The sequence below is a fragment of the Rhinolophus sinicus genome, linkage group LG03 (genome assembly GCF_036562045.2).
Source record: "Rhinolophus sinicus isolate RSC01 linkage group LG03, ASM3656204v1, whole genome shotgun sequence".
NCBI classification, from domain to species: Eukaryota; Metazoa; Chordata; class Mammalia; order Chiroptera; family Rhinolophidae; genus Rhinolophus; species Rhinolophus sinicus.
The window spans coordinates 42,250,376-42,271,131 of NC_133753.1; the positions used below are offsets into that span (position 1 = coordinate 42,250,376).

The window sequence follows — 20,756 nt, forward strand, 5'->3', positions numbered from 1 at the left end:
TCTCAGTTCAAATGGTACCTTCTCTGAAAGGCCTCCCATGATCATTCAATGGAAGCATCTCACTGCTCCAAAATATCCATTTATTCATTTCCTTGTTTACTGTCTTCCCTCATTAGATTACAAAATCCAGATGAGCAGGATTTTGTCTGTTTTGGCACCACCACATTCCCAGCTCCTTGATCAGTGTCTGGCTTATAGGAGGCACTCAGTAGAGGAGAGAGAGAGAGAGAGAGGGAGGGAGGGAGGGAGGGAGGGAGGGAGAGAGAGAGAATATGAGAATGAGAATCCTTCTGGAATACTTTTGGAATAAACCTAAAGCACAGGCAGGTTAGTGGTGAGCAATACAAAGACCTATTTATGAAAAATAAAATACTTGTGGTTTGTGAGGTTTTTTTAAAAAAAAGTACTTAGAACCAGACAATGCGATATCTGCAACTTAAAGCATTTCTTTATTACACATTACATCTCCATCACTCAGGGGTTTCTTTTTGTGGCTAAGTCCACCTGCTTTGAACCATATGATTTTTATCAGCTACTTTTCTTTTTCTTGGAAGTAGCCATAAGAGGAGTTTAAATTTGATACAGAGAAGAATCTGCTTTACACCATCTTATCAGCTGGTTTCTCCACCCTCCATTTCCTCCAAGACCCAATCAGTAGACACCTCAGCCATCCCAACTGACTGACCTTCCTCTGCCGACTTTGGCAGTCATCATGTGCTCAATCAACACAAAACCTTGGATAGGGACCAACTAGAATAGTCCTGCCATAACTTGGCCTTTTCTGGGATAAAGATGTCCCACAACCCACTCTCTTGGTCTATTAGGCTATTGAGTTCCAAACTAGCTAAATGAAAAGAGGGCAAGCTAGATGGTGAGATGTGTTTTGACACCTCTCAAAGTATTATTGATGCATCAAGTCTTCTGCTAACATAACAGGAACTTTTATCAAGCTTTTTAAAAAGCTGCTAAGGCTGAGTTCCTTTCAAGATCATAAGAGATATGGAAAATCCTGAATCCTGGGAAGGGCACACATCTGGCTCCATTGGCGATATCCCTGGGAATATCCCACCATGAACACAGTATAGCAAGGCAAAAATGTACCAAAATATGTCACCATTTGCCTAACATTCAAAGTGAGTTATATCGAGATTAAGGCCCACTAAACCTGTGAAATAGTTTAAATTAGACATTCTATAAATAGAGATGTGTGATACAAGTTCCCCATGAGAGAAAACAATTGAACATTTATGTGAGATATTAACAGTAAAGGATACATCCAGCCAAAGCAAATTAAAGAAAGTTTAAGGGCATTTCCCACAATATCTTGTGAAAAATACAGCCAAGTTGATAGAATTTTGTGATGAATATGTATGCACCAACTGCTTCCACTCAACCAATTCCATTTTATTATACTTGCTTTATTACTCTAGCCATCCTTCTATCAATTCATTTTAATTTTTGATACATTTTAAAGAAAATGCCAGACATCAGTACACTTTCCCTTACATACTTCCTGGCTATTATTAACTAGAATTCAATATTCATTTATATGTTTTATGTAAAATTTATATACAATGAATACATACTTTAAAGTTTGTGGAGTTTGGGCAAATGCAAATATTTACTGTTTTAACAAATGCATATACATGTGTAACCCAAACCCCAATCAAAATATAGAACATTATCATTTCTATAAAGTTCACTTATGCCCCTTCCCAGTTGATGCACTTTCAGGCCCTTAGAAGCTGTCATGCTTCTGATTCTTTTCTACTATAGATTAGTTTTACTTGTTCTAGAATTTCATATACATGGAACAGTAAACTATGTACTCTCTTGTGTTAGGTTTCTCTTTTTTTGTTTGTTTTATTTTATTATTATTATTTTTTAAGATTTGATTGGGGAAGGGGAACAGGACTTTATTAGGGAACACTGTGTACTTCCAGGACTTTTTTTCCAAGTCAAGTCCTTTTTTTTTTTTTAATTAAATTTATTGGGGTGACAATTGTTAGTAAAATTACATAGATTTCAGGTGTACAATTCTGTATTACATCAAGGTCCTTTCAATCTTAGTTGTGGAGGGTGCTGTTCAGCTTCAAGTTGTTGTCCTTTCAGTCTTAGTTGTGGTGGGCGCAGCTCTGCTCCAAGTCCAGTTGCCGTTGCTAGTTGCAGGGGTCACAGCCCACCATCCCTTGCGGGAGTCGAACCAGCAACCTTGTGGTTGAGAGGACACGCTCCAACCAACTGAGCTCAGCGGCAGCTCAGCGGCAGCTCAGCTCAAGGTGCTGTGTTCAATCTTAGTTGCAGGGGGCAGAGACCACCATCCCTTGAGGGACTCGAGGAATCGAACTGGCAACCTTGTGATTGAGAGCCCACTGGCCCATGTGGGAATCGAAATAGCAGCCTTCGGAGGTAGGAGCATGGAGCTCTATCCGCCTGAGCCACCGGGTTGGCGTCTCTGTAAGGTTTCTCTTGCTCAGCATAATGTTTTTGAGATTGATCCATGTCGTTTTATTGTATCAGTAATTTGTTAATTTTTATTACCCAGTTGGATTCTGCTATACCACATATTTATCCATTTCATATTGATGGATGCATAGGCTATTTCAGCTTTTGTGATTAACGGTGCTGATAATAACAGATGTTGGTAGTAAGCTAGGTAGAAAGGAGAAGCAGTTTGGTGAGGCTCTGACTTGAAAATTGGGTTAGGAAATAATTGAACATATATGGCACAAACCCAAAAGGAATAGAGTTTATAGAGTCCTCGGAGTCAAGGCCAGTAGGAAATAAAAAATGAAACAGAACAGAATATATGAGCACAGTGATCACCTAAATAACAGGGGGATGAAAAGACTAATGTAAACACTCTATGCAGGTTGTGGTGTAGTATGCATGTTTGGGTCAGTCGATAGGCCACAAAATCATACACACACAAAAATCAAGGATTTTCTTTTTACATATAGTGGAGTGTAAGCATTTGATTATAAACAATTGGAAATTAATATTTAGAGCATAATTGTTGGTAGTTTTGCCTCTGGTTAGATTTTATATGATAATGTCACTTCTCAGGTCGCTGATCGTAAGAAGGGAGTGGTACTCACTTTCACTTTCTGGGAGCTGAGTGTAGTCAAGCAACCAACCAATGGTGACCGTGGGCAATAACATCTCCTGAAAGTGTGTGTGATTTCAAAACATGACGAAGGAGCTTTGTCAGCTTGATGAGGGCCTAGGAAGGAACTTACCCCTAGGATGTTTAGATTCAGACATTTTCTGTCTGTATGTCTCCTCACCAAATTAAAATTAATTTGTACTTCAGTACAAAAACCTATACATTGAGTTCCTTTAAGAAAATATGACAGTACTTATAAGAATTGTTTTGAAAGCAAAGAATTGTTTACAAAGCCAAGTAAGGTATGTGGACTGGCTGTAACCTGGAGACAAAGCTAAGCCAAACAAACATATCATTATCAGCAGACTTCCTTACACCCAGTACAGTACACTGTAACATGGTAAATGAACGATTCTTGCCTAAGCTCATTGATTGATCCTCTGTTGTTTTTTTCTCCATCCTCTAAGTATTCCCTTTGGATCACTCTTTGCTCCCCTGTCCTAGTCTTTCTTCTGGAGACAACTTAACCACATTCATGGCAATGCGTGTAACAAATATGGGCCCCAGCTATGAAGCAGGCAGTATACTAGACACCAGGGCACACCAAGGACACATTGTCCATGAGCCAGAGAAAAACACTTGAGTAGCAACAATAGAATGAGATGAATGCTCTTTAAAGGAGAATGTGAATTACCATGGGAGCAGAAACAAGGGTGGGATTGACATCTGAAAAGTCTTCACAGAAGGAGCTATTGCTAAAAGACAACCAAAATGTTCAAACGTGCACATGACAATTTCAGGCTAAGGGAGCAATAAGTGCAAAAACATGAAATTAGGACAGCATCACATGTTTGGAAAAGGACGAGAAGATGATGTGGAGGAAGTTACGGGAGCTCAAGGAGGCATAAGGAAGTGAGGCTGGAGATAAAGTGAGTGCTGTGGAGAGCTCTTCTAAGCCCTGGCAGTAAGTTTTGACTTTATTCATTATGCATTAAAAGCCATTAAAGGGACTAAGCAAGAAAGAGACAAGGTCATATTTATATTTTAAAATGATCCCTTTAGTAGCAGTTTGGATGTTTCCCTGCTAAGACCTAAGCAAGTAAAGGCAATTCAGTCACCCAGGTGAGACGTGATGGGAGCCCAAACTAAGAGAGTGGCAGTGAGAGGAAGGATGGAGTCAAGAGGCAGAATAGATCAGCCCTATGAGCAAAAGGATGCAGGGAGTAAGGAGAGGGCGCAAGACGAGTTCAAAGTGTTTAGCATAGTCAGCTAGTTGGATGTTCGTATCCCTACACGAGACAAACACTATGAGGCAAGTATGAGAGAGACGATGCAAAGGGAAAAAAGAAAAATGACATCCTCTTTGACATGACGAGTTGGAAGAATCTACGGGCATATCTGAGGGTAGATGTCCTGTGAGCCATTGAATATGAATGTGGAATTCAGAAATAAATGTGGGGGTTAAACCATCAGCAAGTGACAGATTCAGCGTAGAAAGAAAATGAAATCATCCAGGAAATATAGGATGAAAAGTATCTACTTTTATGTAGACATTCAAATTTTTCTCTAATACTATATTCTCAGAAAGTCTGTATCCTTTGTCTTCCTTTACTTACCTGACTTTTTCACTGAACATCCTACCATCGCCTCAAACACGAAGGAATCTAATGATATTATAGGTCAAAAATGGTTGAATATTGGAATTACATGTGGTTTAACCTTTATTGGCATTTCATAACTGCATTATCATAGTAGTTTCCTGGTTTCCTTAACTCTCAGCTCAGCTCCTTGCACTTAATATTGCCACGTATTTCTCATCCCTTTCTTCGTATATTATTCCCCTGCTCCAAACCCTTTAGGGGTGCCCTATTAATGACTAAGCCAAGCTAAGCCCCACACTCAATTTCCATCACTTGTCAACATTATTCTCCACCTAATAGGGCTCGGCTCCTCCAGGTCTTGTGAACCAACCCAGTGTTCGTTCCCTCCTTGGTTCATGTTGTACTCCTAACCTTTAATTTCCTCCTCTCAGTTTATCCAAATCCTGTTGAATGTTTAAAGTAGTATTTCTCAACTTTTTGACCATGATTCCTTGTAATAAAGCTAACTCTAAACCCATTCTCAACGCCTTTCATCCTTGTTCTCTTCCACCAGAGACTGGAAAAGGTCAGTGCTTGTTTTCTGAGCCCCCTTTGGCACTAGGAGAGGCCACGTGACACAGTTCTGGCCAGTGGTGCTGCTCCCCTCTCCTTCCTGCCTTACAAGTGGGTACAGGTACCGAGAACTGCAGCAGCCATCACGGGATCATAAAGTCACAAGTCAGCACACTACGGATTGCAGTGCATAAAACAGATTGCTGGGTCCTTGATGACATCCGAGGCCCCACCAGGCCAGGACTGCCTACCTCTGGACTTATACTATGGGAGAAAAGAAGCCCCTCATTGTTTAGGCTCCAGTTGACTGTCTCTTTGTTTGTTTGTTGTTTTTTGCTGAAGAAAAAAATTCCAAATTGATATACTTGGCATGCTCGCATTACATATTTTTCAAACAATCACATACCCTTTAGTCAATAAAGTCACATAAGTCTTAACATTCACTTGATAATTCAAACACATATCTAATAAAAAGCCAGTGAAGATTATATATATATATATATATATATATATATATATATATATATATATATCACCAATTATGGCTTTTTGTAGCAGCTACTCTCTCGGAAGGACACAGAGCCTAGGAGAGCCAACAATTAAAATGCTTAGCTTGTATCAAAGGGAGAGTTTCAGTTCTTCAGTAGCAATATGTTTACGTTATTCTATAAGCATTTAGTCCTCCTTTACTGCAACAAAAAGGAGAGTTCTAAGTTGTCAGTGTTTATAAAATAACCTTTTGCTTTTCCTCTCAAGAGAGATAGCAACCCCTCCGAGCAGAGTACTGAAGTATCCTCCATCCTGATTTGGTCGGATGCCATCCCATGCTATGACAGCCATCCTAAGATGGCCCCCAGTGGTCCCCTCCTCTCTGTATTTACAGCCCTGTTTAATCTGCTCCTAGAGTGTGGGCCGGATTTAGTTGCCCAGTCATATGATATAAGAACTCTATGTTGACCATTTTGAGGAACTGCCAAACTGTTGTTTTTTTTAAGTAGCTGCAGCATTTTACAATCTGGATAAACTACTTTTTATCTATGGAACAAGATGCAAATTATTTAACCTGAGTTTTCCATTATTTATAAAACGGGATAATTTCAAAAATAAAGACTCATATTTATTGAGCATGTACATGCACCAGCACTGTCCTAGGGAATTTCTAAGCTTTTACTAACTTAATTCTGTGGTAGGGTTGTCAGATAAAATAAAGGACACTCAGTTAAATTTAAATTTCACATTTAAAAAAACGAATACTTTTTAGTATAATTATGTCCTCTGAAATCCTTGCCCAAGGTCTCGTAGTCGTATATGTTATTATGTGCCGGGATGGGAACCTAGGTGGTCCGACTCTGGAACAACTGCTGTTCATTTCAAGTACCTTCAAATAGTTCTTTCAAGACAAATACAGTGCATAAAAGGACTTGGTACCCACAATAGTTCCCTTCCAGGTATCTTCCTTCCCTGTGCTCTTTCTTTCCTCACCATACCCCAACCTCATTAGAAGTAAAACAACCCTTTGGGTGCTCACAGCTCTTTTCTTATACCTCTTTTATAGTAATATTCTACAGGTGGGTGTCATTGTTGAATGACCATAATTCTTGAATGAAGACTTCAATGAAAAGTTACTTAAATATCAGTTTACTATACCAGGTAATGGTAAGATACCAACATCCTCAGAGAAAGCTTTAAGAAATAAATAATTACTTTATAAATGTAGAGCAGGAAAGTAAAAATCCCTGTTCTTGCTAACTTGACACTTGACTTCTAATTTTGTTCTTTAAAAATAACTCTTTAATTAATGATCAGAAACATCGACCTCGATTGAAATACTAAGTACATTAATAATATTCGTATGGGGTACTATAAATGCCAATTGTTTAAATATATCAACAGCAGTTTTTTTCCCCAGGAACGTTTCTCAAATACATTAGTCTCTAGTATGCACCCCAACAAGATTTGCAAGGATTTTTAAAAAGTAGATCTTTCGCTTTTTACAGTGATCAATGTGTCTTTAATCAATCATTAAACACAAGAAAGTCATACTTTTTTCCTTCTACATATCAACGCTGTATAGAACAGCCATATCCCTATGGGGAAGTGATCCACATTTCGTTGCTTTCTGGAATTTTTTCAGTTATGTTGCAACTTAGTATACATTCATTCTTAGACAATTAACATAGTTCAGAAGAGGAAACACTGGTACCTCTCCATTATTATCCTGAGATAACAGAGAAAGTGTCTGTATATAAAGCTGGTTCCAGTGTCACAGTAGTCATTTTGGTTACTGTGTTTCTTGGCCCAATTGCTCTCTTTTTCCAGCTGAAAATTATGTTGGCTGGGAGCCATGCCACAGAACCTCCACCCTGAGGAGTGACTCAGATAATTAGACAAACGCATTTAAACCTCTTCAGGATTTTTTCAGGCTTCCCTCTTGACATTCCTTCCTCTTAGTCAAAGAACTAGTGACTACACATTTTGTGTGGTTGAAGGGGAAAAACTACCACCATTCATAAATCAATAATGACTGTTCTCAATCATCATGTTTAAAAAGGTACAGCACATAGTTGGTTCCTCATTTCCTTGAGAAAGTATTTGTTCACTGGATATTTGTGTGTGTGTGGAGGGCATGATTTTTAAACTTTTTATTATGGATAATTTCAAACATACAAATGATGAACACCCACGCAACTTCAACAATTACCAACTCATGGTCAATATTGTTTCATCTATAAGCCTACTCCCCACTCCCAGATTATTTTAATACAAATCTAGTCATATAATTTCTTTTCTCTTTTTTTTTTTTTTTTAATTTTTAAGAGTTTATTTGAGCCAAACTAACAACATATGCCAGGAAGCAAGATTTCAAATGCTCCCTATAATTTCATCTTTAAATATTTCAATGATACTAACCACAAATATTGAGTTTTATTTCTGCTTTCTTTTTTTTTTTCTTTTTTTAAATTATTAAGCTACAGGGGAGACGGAAAATAAAACTAACTTTTATTGAGTGCTTATCATGCCAGATGTTATGTTAGAGACTTTCTCCTAAGTTACTACTTTTAGTGATAAAACCATGCTTGGGTGTACATTACCATTCCCATTTTTAGAAAGAGAAACAGATGATGAGACAAATTTTCCAATATCACTTAACTATTGAGTTCGCAGGGCTGGGATTCAAACCTAGGTCTATCTGACTCAAAACCCTACGTTCTTTCCCCAAATCAATACTGGTAGGCAGGGAACTAAAAATGCCTGTGAAAAGGTAGGAGGTATCTTATATGACCTATTCAAAGAAAAGGGGATCTCTTCCATCTTCAGGCCTCCCTCCATGCTATGAATGACATTCACAACATCATACAAGATGTTTCCAGATCCTAATTTCATTAGTATTTCTGACACTGTAATCCAGAGTCCAAAAGTCATACAGTTTCCTAAGTCACAGTTTTGATGCTCAGCAAAACAACTGTGGACTCTGAGATGTACCAGTAGGCGACATACTTTAGGTTTCATTAGGGTAGAAAATGCAGCAAGAAACAAAACAAAACAAAACAAAAAAAACAGCCTGAAACTCACCAAAGGAGAAAAATTAACATGTCTAAGCTTATGGAAACAATAGCCTTGCCAACCATACTAACCAGAAGGTTAGTTACCTAGGAAATAATTTCAAAAATTTGTCATGCAAGTCTAAAATATAGCTTCTATTAAATGAGATATCCAACAAATAATAAGAGTACCTATTAGCATTTATTTAAAATATTTCTCCAAGATACCACTACCATATTATTATACTAAGTAAAAAAAATAAAATAAACATTTAATGTTTTGTTCTATAATTCAAGTTTGTCTCTGAGTATAGGACATAAGATTCCTCAAGTCAGTTTCCAAATATTCAGTTCTTGTGTGAAATGCACTCACTATCTTAAATCAAGTATTACTCATGAATTGGAGAGAATAAAAAATGCTATCCAATCTGATAAAAAGAGTTAAAATCATAAAGATAAGCAATCAGCCACAAAAGGCTGAGAATTTTCCATATAATGTGCTAGTGTTTACTTTGAGATACCTGCCTATTTTTACCCTCAAACCTGATAGTTACAGTTCAGATTTTTAAAGTTTTAAAAATAAGTCATAATGCAAGGTATTCATTTCAGTTAAGGGTTCAAGGTTCCTAAGAAACTATTCATGGCTTAGGAAAAAACTCAAGTATATCACATAGAAATATGATTTGTCATTAGCTACCAGCACTTCAGGTTTGTCCTAAGTACATAAACAGTCATCAGTTATTAATCTCAAAGGTCTTACTTTACAAGCTGATTAAGAATCACTATGGGTTACTTAAAGCTAAATACATACATACAAAGATACATGCCTTATTACCAAATCATCACATATATTTTTAGTTTGAAGTATATAACTACTATTTTAATATCCCTGTATTTCTACTAAATATTTGTTGAAAGAATGAATTACTATTAAAAGATTTCTAAAAACATAACTCTAGTTTTAACTTACTGATAGCAAACAAGAAGATTTTTTAAATAATTCAACATTAAGCTCTCAAAGTCAAAGCCTCAGAAAAAGGAAAGTTTTGGTTCATAGCCACTGACTCATTTCCTTAGATGATTCAACCGCCTGGCTTTAATGCTGCCTTGCCTTCCCCTCCCCCTTCCAATTTTAATTCAGTTCAAGGGGAAAATAAACCGCTGATACTGTAGAGCTAGCTTTCCTGTGCTACCACATCATAATCTTTTAAATAAACTAAGTCTTTCTTCAAGCTTGTATACACTTTTGATATTAAAATCCTATTATATAATTCAGTTAGCAGGAGATCAAACTCCAACATGCTACATGGATTTTTCTAAAAGTTATTGAGAAAATTCAGGGATGTTTTTCCCATCTCTTTATAAATGAATAGTCAAATTGTCACTGCCACAAAGATGATTTCATTAAAATGTGTATTTTTCTGCCACCCTGCACCAACCTTTGAAAATGTCTGTGCTTCATCTTGTTTTTCCATGAATTCTTTAAATATTTATATTGTCTCAACTGTTGAATTCCTGATGAATAAGTTCATGAGCTTTCCTAACACAAAGTCCAGACCCACAAAAATAGATGAAGAGAATTAAACACGAATACACTGAGGGCACGTCTACACAAGCCCAGAACTCCTGGCCAAATGCAGAACAGACACAGAATACTTCTGGCTCTTCCTCGCCCAGCAAAGGCAAGAAGGGATCTAGCAGCTAAAAAGAGTTCAGAAATCATGTGTACTGACTCTGCTGTGGAAAAAGAGCAACTTGCAAACCATAACCTAATCAAAGACATAACAGAATTATAGTTCTAACTAAGTTGATGTCATCTTACCTACCGTGAAATGGGAGAGGAATGCCCGTTCCTCCTCACTGTCTGTTACACCCACCACCAAAGCCTTTCTCTTCAACCAGGCCCTCAGGTGCTAGTGGATGTATAAAGAATGTTTGGGAGTTACTTAAAATTGCCAACACTTTCACTCACTGGAGGAAAGCGCCTTCCTCACATACATCAAATAAGTCCTTGGCCCTCCAAATTGTTGCTTTGCCTCCAGGAGCACAAGCACCTGGTAAACTGGATTGATGACAGACAGAGCTGCTGGATCACAGCCACCATGTCTTACTGGATTTGATGTTAAAAAAAAATACACTGCAGTTTGTTAGAACCACCCCCTTCTTAAAGTTATTGCTTTGGGGTCAACAAGACTTGGGTTTGAATATAGGCTATCCCATTTATTAGCTGTGGTATCATGGACAAATTATTTAAATTTTAGCGCATTAAGTTTCCTATCTGTAAAATGGGAGATAATACCACCTATTTTGCTAGTCTGTTGTGAGGATTACATTTAAAGCCTATAGCACATTGGCAGGCACACAATAATTATTCAATAGCATGGACTGTTATTTAATTCTATATTCCATTTTATATCCTATAGATTTTTTCCCTTTAACTCCTAAATCATTGTGGAAGAAAATATAGTTGAACAATATAGGTTTGAATGGCACAGTTCCACTTATATGAGGATTTTTTATAACTTACGGAATCAATAAATACATACAGTACTGTAAATGTATTTTCTCTTTATTACAATTTTAATAACATTTTTTCTCTAGCTTACTTTATTATAAGAATACTTTATTGTAAGAATACATAGAAAATACCGGTATGTGTTAATCGACTGTTTATGTTATTAGTAAGGCTTCTGGTCAACAGGAGGCTATTAGTAAAGGCTTGGGGGAGTCAAAGTTATACACGGATTTTCCACTGTGCCGTGGTAGGCAGGGGTGCATCCCTAACACTCCATTGTTCAAGGGTCAACTGTATCCTAAAATTCAGAACTGATGCTGACAGAAAGTATTAAACCTCAGTCTGCAAATCTTAAGAGAATTTTCATAGTAAATTGGTAAGTCCATGTTTTAGTTAAATAGGAATTCAGTTAATCAGCATGATGCCTACTACATATTAGAAATCCTTTTAAATTCCACTCCAGGGCTATATGAGTGATAAATACAAATAAATTTTGAGTCTAGTCTCTGCTATATTATTAACTGTTGTGATTTACTGAACAAGTGATAGCCACGATGTAATTATAGTGGGACTAGAATTTACTTAGGGATGGTCATTATAGGCATTTCCTATAGTAGAGCACTAACAAAGGGGGAAAAAGCATCTTAAAGGAATTGAGATTAACATTTTTTTATTAGTATTTTATTTGTATTTTTGGAGAAGATTTGCAGTTTCACAAGAAACACTGATTTTTTTTTTCTCAAACAATATAAAAAAGGTTAAAAAAAAAGAACACTCTCTTAAAAGAATAAAACAAGTCTCTTCATCAAGCATTGGGCCAATTCTTTTTTATTTGTTTTTAAAGATTTTTTTTTTATTGGGGAAGGGGAACAGGACTTTATTGGGGAACAGTGTGTACTTCCAGGACTTTTTTCCAAGTCAAGTTGTCCTTTCAATCTTAGTTGTGGAGGGTTCCATTCAGCTTCAAGTTGTCCTTTCAGTTAGTTGTGGAGGGTGCAGCTCAGTTCCAGGTCCAGTTGCCATTGTTAGTTGCAGGGGGCGCAGCTCACCATCCCTTGCGGGAGTTGAGTCGAACCGGCAACCTTGTGGTTGAGAGGATGCGCTCCAACTAACTGAGCCATCCAAGAAGAGCACAGTGGCAGCTCAGCTCATGGTGTGTGTTCAATCTTAGTTGCAGGGGACGGAGCCCACTATCCCTTGCGGGACTTGAGGAATTGAACTGGCAACCTTGTGGTTGAGAGCACACTGGCCCATGTGGGAATCGAACCGGCAGCCTTCGGAGTTAGGAGCTTGGAGCTCTAACCGCCTGAGCCACTGGGCCGGCCCCAAGGGCCAATTCTGATTGGAAGAACCAGTGAACCAAAAGTTACATACAGGAAGTTCAGATGTATCCAGTTTTAGGAATAACACAAATGTCTTCTTGTTTAGTTCTGTAAGGCTCCAAATGGGCCATCTCAGCTTAAAACTGGTAGCTCACAGACAAAGCCTCCAGGGTCCAGCTCCTTTGAACACTCGGCTCACTCACCAGGAGGCTGCATCTGTTTACAGAACTCATCAAACTGCTGCTGCTCTAATTCAGTCATGACTCGGTTGAGGGCATAGATCTCTGCCCTTTGTCTTTGCTTCAGCTCCTGCCGGGCTGATTTCTGTTGGCCTTCTCAACTCTGCTGACAGGTTCTTTAACTTTGGATTTTTCTTTACGTGCAGGTGGATCCATGACTTGGCTTCTGAATACTTCTTAGTCAACTCTGACCTCCTGGCCTGCAGTCCCGAGCCGTTGCCTAACATTTTTAAAATAGATTCTTTCCATTTTCCTTTACCTCTAGGACTGGCGATGAGGAGCACATATTCCTCATTCCCCACTCCACCCTCAACAATCAATACCTACAGCACTTATGTGAACAATGTTTTGAAAATTAAATGATGCTCGTATATTACAGTGTTTTTTATAAACTTTCACATGCACCTCCCTCTATCACACCCTTAACATCTATTATCATTCCTTCATCGCCGGCTCTTTGGAACACTTCTGTTAGCAGCTTCTCTATTGCCTCCTGTCTCTCTCATTTCAAACTAGTTTCTGGTCACTTCACTCAAACTTATCTAAAGAAGGTCCAAATGTGAATTCCATAGAATTCATTTTGAAATTCAACCTTCTTGATCTCCCTGTAGGATATGCTATTCTTTCCCATTTCTTCTGTTTTCCCTGTTAATACCCTCTTCTTCTACCTACCCACGAAACATCGGGTTTCCATCCTCTGCCCTTAATTCTTCTCACTCCCAGGAAATCTCATGAGCATCTATGATTTCAAAAGCCATTTACAAACTAACTCCTAAACGTCTGTCTGTAGACTAGATGTCTCCTGATCTACCTACGGGATAACTCCCTGTAGATGTCCTAGGCGCATAAAACCCACTGTCAAAACTGGGCATGTAATCTCCTTCTGCCTCTTAAACTTGCTCTGTTCCCTCTAATTTATATCTTTAGAATTGTAACCTTCATTAGCAGTTACTCATGTAGACTTTTCCCCATGTTTTGTCTCATTCCGTTGGCCAAAACTTCTCGACTCTGCCTCTAAAATAGGTCTTCCCAAACTATAGTCCTTAGACCCCTTGTTCCATAGGATGGTGATGGGTGTTTAAAAAAATAAAAATAAAAATTAGGGTTCTGTGATCAAGTTTGGGAAATGCTGGATTAAAGTAGGACTTCTAAGAACATTCAAATACTGCTAAAGTGCTTTTGAATCCCAAGTGCAGGTTAAATATGGAGCGTTGGCCAAAAAGCACGGAAGCCTCTTGTGGGGACAGAGCCCCAGAGAGTAGTTTCCAGGCTCTCAGCCTCACATAGAAAGGTGCTGGCTCGGGTAGTAGATGGTCATCAGCTGTGACTAGTTGGCCATCAGCTGTTACTGGTTAGCCATTAGCCACTGATGTAACTGCCATGGCTAAGCTAGCAAAGCGGGGGTGTAGTGGCGTGGCGTGGTGGAGTGTGGACTACAGATTGCAGAGAGGCGGTTTGCAGCTAGCAAGTGAGGTTGGTTGGCAGAGACAAGTAGACGGCAGGTTACGGATCGTGCGGCTCCTGCCTCCTGTGTCTCCAATCCAGCTGCCAGTGAGACTATAGTGGTATGACTCCCCCATCTATGGCTCCGTGGGTGTTCCTTTTTGGCCTCACCATATCCTGCGTTCTTATGTGGGGAGCGGGACTAGTGACCCTGCCTGCAACCCTGCATGACACCTCTCTTCCAAGGATTATCTTTTGTGATCAGTGTTCTCCAGAACACACTTTGCAAAACGCCATTCAAGTATTTTTCAAATGTGTTCTCCCCTCTGCACCGCCATAGCCGTTGCTTCAATTAGGGAATTCTCCCTCACCTAGTCTACAATAGGTTTCCTGCCTAGGACCTTTACTCATGATTTACACAGCAGTCTGTAAGCGCCCTAAAATGTAAACCTCATGCAGTTTCATGCTTAAAAATTCCAGTTTTCCTAGTGCCCAAATTATAAACTCCAAAGTTCCTTAAAACACCAAAGGCAGCCCCTGACCATCTTTCCTTCATCTCACACCAGTCCCCCTATGCTCCAGGCATAAGAGAGCTGTCAATCCCTGATGTTGTTATGCAAACACCTGGCTTTTACTCTTAAGGGTACACCGCCTAAAATGTCATCTACTTCTCGTTTATCTGAGTAATTCCTACTCATGCTTTAAACTTCACCACAGATAGACCCCTTCTCCTGAAGCCCTTGTGTTATTCTATCTCCCATCCCCCAGTCAGAGGAAGGTGCTTGACTGGTGTGCATCAATGCATCATTGTATCTTTGTAATTACCTGTGTATACATCTCTATTTTTCAACTAGACTGTCAACTTCTTGAAGATTAAGGACATTTATTTAGTCCTGCTTTTGGGGCCTAGTACAGTGCCTGAAACCTGGTAAATAAATGCTTAGTGAATAAATGAATTAATATATGCATTATCTTTTAACCATTTCATTATGATTTCTTTCTGAAAACTCATTTAAATGTATAAAGTGTTTTACTCCTGAAACTTTAGTTTGGGTCCTTGAATGGTGTCGGCAAACTTCTATAAAGGGCCAGATAGTAAATGTGTTAGGCTTTGTGGGCCATGTGATCTCTATCATAATTACTTAACTCTGCTTTTGCTGTACAAAAGCAGCCATAGACACACAAATAAATGACCATGGTTAGATTCCAATAATACTTTATTAATAAAAGCAGGCAGTGAGCCAGATTTGGCCCATAGATCATAGTTTTCCAAGCCCTGGCCTAGAAAGTTCATCATATTTCAATGATTTTAACTGGTACCTTTAGTACAGTTACGGAAAGTGTAGGCATGCTGTTAGGAAGAAATAATCACCCTCTAAAAATGAACTGTCCAATATAATAGCCTCTAACCACATGTGGCTGTTGAGTGCTGGAATGTGGCTAGTCCGAATTGAAATGTGCTTTCAGTATAAAATATACACTTGGATTTTGAAGATTTTTTTATGAAATAAAAAATGTAAAATATCTCAATAATTATATTCTGGTGACATTGAAAAATGTACTTTATACATTGGGTTAAATAAAACATTAAATTGATTTCATCTGTTTTCACTTTTTAAAACGTTACTACTAAAATATCTAAAATTACATATGTGGCTTGCATTATATTTATATTGGACAGCACTGCTCTGAGACAGAATAGTTATAGAAGACAATATGCCTAACAGATTCAACCTCTTTACAAGATTGCAAATGAGAGACTTTACTCAGTTATCAAAGTGTCTCTATTCAAATCTGCTGTGTATTCTGGTTTCTTTGTATCAATGGTGCTATCACTATCTTTTACATAAGAATTAAGGATCAAAATCTTTCATCTTTCTCCCTCCAGCAAATAATTCATGTCCACCAATTAATTTTATCTCACTTCTCATTTTCTCTATGTTATACTTAGTCATTTTCTCACCTAAATTATTACCAGTTTTTTGAAAGGACTTCTTTTTTCTAGACTTGATCCATGACCCTGATACATGGATTCTATACAAAGTTTCTAGATTAATATTCCTAAACAGTGTGACTCTCCCTTGCTATATAAATATTTTTAAAATTCATTGGCTCCCATTACATACAAAACAATATCCAAAATACTTGGTTTGGCTCTTAAGGCCTTCTAAAAGTCTCATTTTCAACTTACATTTTGAACCTTACCTTCTCTCCTACCACTCAAGTCAGATATAGGATTGCAGATAAAATATAAGACACCCGGTATTTGAAATTTGAATTTCAGATAAACTATTTTTAGTATATAATTTCGGTATATTGCTTGGGATATACTTGTACTCAAAATTACTGTTTACATGAAATTGAAATTGATCTGGGCACCCTGTATATTTATTTGCTAAATCTGGCAAGCCTAGTCAGACAAGTCTTTTCTCTATTTCCCAAATACTATGTGTAGATTTCCATCCCTGTACCTTTGCACACATATTTTAAATGACATAACACATGTAATGCAGTTAAGACAGTGGCTAGTACACAATGAGCATGCAATTGACAGTAATACTATAATTCCTCTGACTGTGGATCCAACTCAGTCCCCACTGGTCTCCCAGCCAACTGCAGCCCACAACATAATCTCTCTCCTCTTTCTATTTAATAGAGCACTTGATTACTTACTTTGAACATGTCAAGTGTACGTTTTACCTAACCTTAAATTTCTATGTCATATAGAAATTACTAACAAATAATAGATTCTTTAAGGCATTCTGCATTTTTACCAAAATGATCAACTTTTACTCCTAAATTCCAGCTTAAACTCCGAAGTACAAGTTTAAAGCACTCTAGCTTACCCTAGACGCTAGGCTCTTGCTGACAGGATATAGTATTAAGTAAACCTTACTATCATGAGCTATCATGGGATCTAAAAAGCAAGAAATTCACTTTTTAAATAATACCTAAAATGTCTGTAGTTATGAATTTATCAGGTAGAGATGCAATATAAATTGCGCACTGTAAATTTTCTAAAATAGTTTTCTTGAATCAAAAGAAGCCTATATATAAATAAGCATGCAAAGACTCAGATCAGTTAAAACTTTAACTTTTCCTATTTTTCATAATGATCTGTAAAATTCAATCTATCAGTCACATGTGATTTTTACAGACAAAAGTTTCTCAAGCAGAATCTAATACCATGTTCTCCATTATACAGATGACTCAAATTATACAAGGACTCAAATCTGTCAATGATCAAATAAGAAAATTATGGATTATTCAAAGTAAGCTTTTTATATGCAAACACACACACACACACACACAATTAAGTACATTATTAACCACAGTTCTCCTCAGTCACATTCATAGTATAGTCCAAAGTTTGGCTCTGCTACTTATTAACGTATACCTCTCTGAGCCTCAGTGTTCTCAACTATAAAATGGGAACCCTTTCCCCAAGGTTGTGAGGATTAATTACTACACATGAAATGCTTAGGACAATGCCTGGCACATGGCAAACAAAAAATGCTTTTACTATTCTTAGAATGTTTTCCAATTTGATCTCTTTAGGCCTAGCTCCAACTTAGGACTTATTCACAAAACTGACTTTTAGAAATAAAAAGATACAGAGAAAGCACTTTGATTTGCCACATTAGAGTGAACTTTAAAGATCCAAATCCCTGCTTCTGTAACTCCCATAACAAATTTGATTTTTTTCCCCTCTCATGACCTTGTATGCTATGACCTTCTCAGGCCATTCTACTCAGCTGTAATGCGAAACAGCTTTTATGATCATGAATAACCAATTTCACATAGGCCTTTCTATGTATGAACTATGTGTTTTTATTTGTTAAAGCCCATTTGTAAACGTCCTCTATGAAACTTGCTTCCATAACTCTTGTAAATTATTTTGTTTAGTTTCTCTTTTAAGATAGATTCCTACATCCTACTATGTAAGTGGTACACAACTCTAGGCGAGAAATAATTCATGTCTGAAGTAAATTATTTTTCCTAGTTTATATAGGTTAGAGGAATACTAGAAGAAACCAAATATCATGCAACATATTAGTTTCCAAGTCAATAAACATTTCCTTACAAAGTTTCATAATATAAAATACTGGACTCAGGACTTGATTACAGTAATACCAAGTGAATAAAAGCCACAGTTCAATGATGTTATCTGAACCTATTTCAAACTAATCTAGGTTATCTGGAGGAAAGGGCACTTTAACAGAGAAGCACATTTAAATTATACTCATAGACCAGTAAAATCACTATAAAAGAAAAAAAATTTTAATGAAATGATTCATATTTTAGAGAATGTTAAAATTGAAACTGAAAAACTACTGATTTCACATTTAAACTTATTTAGGGGAAAAATAATCCAGGTTAGACTACTCAGTAATAAGTCGTAAGGATCACTAAAATGTTTAAATGTGGTACATTATATGTGCCACTGTTTCCTAAACTTTTGATTAGATTCATTCATTGAACAATGGACTTTTAAATTGTTGGATGTCCTATGTTTCCTATTAATTTCCTATATATATGTTTAAAAATTGGGCTTTAGATCTTGTATCAACCAATGTTTTTCATAAAGGGCCAGATAGTGAATATTTCAGGCTTTCAGGCTAAATACTGTCTGCTGCATACCACGTTTTTGTAGTCTTTAAAAATCCTTTAAACATGTAAAAAACATTCTTAGCTCAGTCCCTATAAAAATAGGCTGCAGCCAGATTTGCCCTTGGCCAGTTTCCCCATCCCTGCTTTACAACTATATATATTATCTTTTTGTTATTATGTCAATTCCACTGGTATTTTTTCTTCCTTCAAATATTTGTTCAAATGTCATCTTCTCAATGAAGCCTTATCTGAACACATTCCCACCTGTCCCCCTATATATGTAACATAGTATATAATACAGTGTATCACCTAATGTATTTTTATTTATCATCTGATTTTATCTCCCCACCCCCACCCCTGCCCACCGCCACCAAGATCAGTCCCATGAAGGCAATTTTTTTCACTGATGTGTCTGTCTCCTGTCCCTAGAACAGTGTCAGGCATATCAGTAGGTGCTTAATAAATAAATTTACCCTCATGCTCATAAATACTATGAAAGAAATATATAGTATCCAAATGAAATAATTTAACAAGTGAAAAGATATTCAAGGACCAAATTGACTTTCATTTTAAATTAGTGTCAAGTAGTCATAAAACATTTTAAAGGGAAAAAAGTTTCAAAATTAAAAGCACATGCATACTGTCCCACAAAGTGAAGTTATATATTAATTCCCTGGAAGTTATCATTCTTAGTTTAATAACAAATTTCAATTGTCATTCCTAAACTCCTCCACAGACCTGTTCTGCCTCTTTGATCTCATCTGTATGTATTCTCTGCCCATTCAACTCACTAATCCAGTCTGGCAACTTTGAAGTTTAGCAAAGCAGGTAAAATTTACCTGGCCTCTTCTGTGGCTCCATCTCCCAATATACCCTTTTAATAAACTTCCTAATATCGCAAACTTTCCTACTTTGTCTTTAACATTCAATATAAACAAAGCAAAAAGCTAGTTTCTATTGAATGTTACACTCCAAATACATTATGCTCAGTGATTAGTTAGACTTAAAAAGTTATTTTTAATTGCTACATGTGAGTTTACAATTTTTATCTATAAACAGAGACAAGATTTGCCTTACCATAACCTTGATATACACTTGGCCAGGTATTGAGCAAATAACTGGGAATTTTGTAAGTGCCACCTCCATTCAGATTATGGCTACTGTATTTCTAAATTTATATTAAAACATAAAAACCCACTAACGATTAAAAGTTTCTACTGCTATCACTGATAAATTGATATTTGATAGCCATTAGTAAATCACAATACTAAATATATTAACATTAACGTGGGGGTTAAATCATACTAGTGATCACACTAAGACATTTTAAAATCAAACTACAAAAACTACTAATACAAGAGGAAATGCTCACAAAAAAGGAAATGTGTTTAAAAATCCCTTTTATCCAACAAGTTATTCATCTACTATTTTACTTTCTAAATGTCTACAATTCTGCCATTTTTATCAGATAAGCAACTTTGGCTTCTAAAAGTCTAACTTGAACATCCAAGTCAATTGCCAAGGGGCAAGATGATTCTATAGGCCAATTCTTTATAGACAAAATTCTGAACTGAAAATTCTGAGGTTGTGATTTTGCACACACACACACACACACACAAAACTAGAATAAAAACTGCTATAGAACCTTAATTTTTAAAAATTATTTTCAACTGTCTTAATGTACTAGATTATCATATTGTCTGGTGGAACTAAATCAGGGCAAAACCTTTTAGAGCCAGCATTACAAGAACCAAACTGATTCTTTTTATCCTTATAAAAGGTAGGTGACGTTCAAATTATGCCACTTTATACAATACATCCCTGG

The 20,756-nt window shown here is 37.0% G+C and overlaps 1 pseudogene; it reads right to left on the bottom strand.

The window, feature by feature from the left end:
- Positions 1-11,463: 11,463 nt before the first annotated feature.
- LOC141570561 (small vasohibin-binding protein pseudogene) lies at positions 11,464-20,676 on the bottom strand (annotated as a pseudogene).
- Positions 20,677-20,756: the final 80 nt, after the last annotated feature.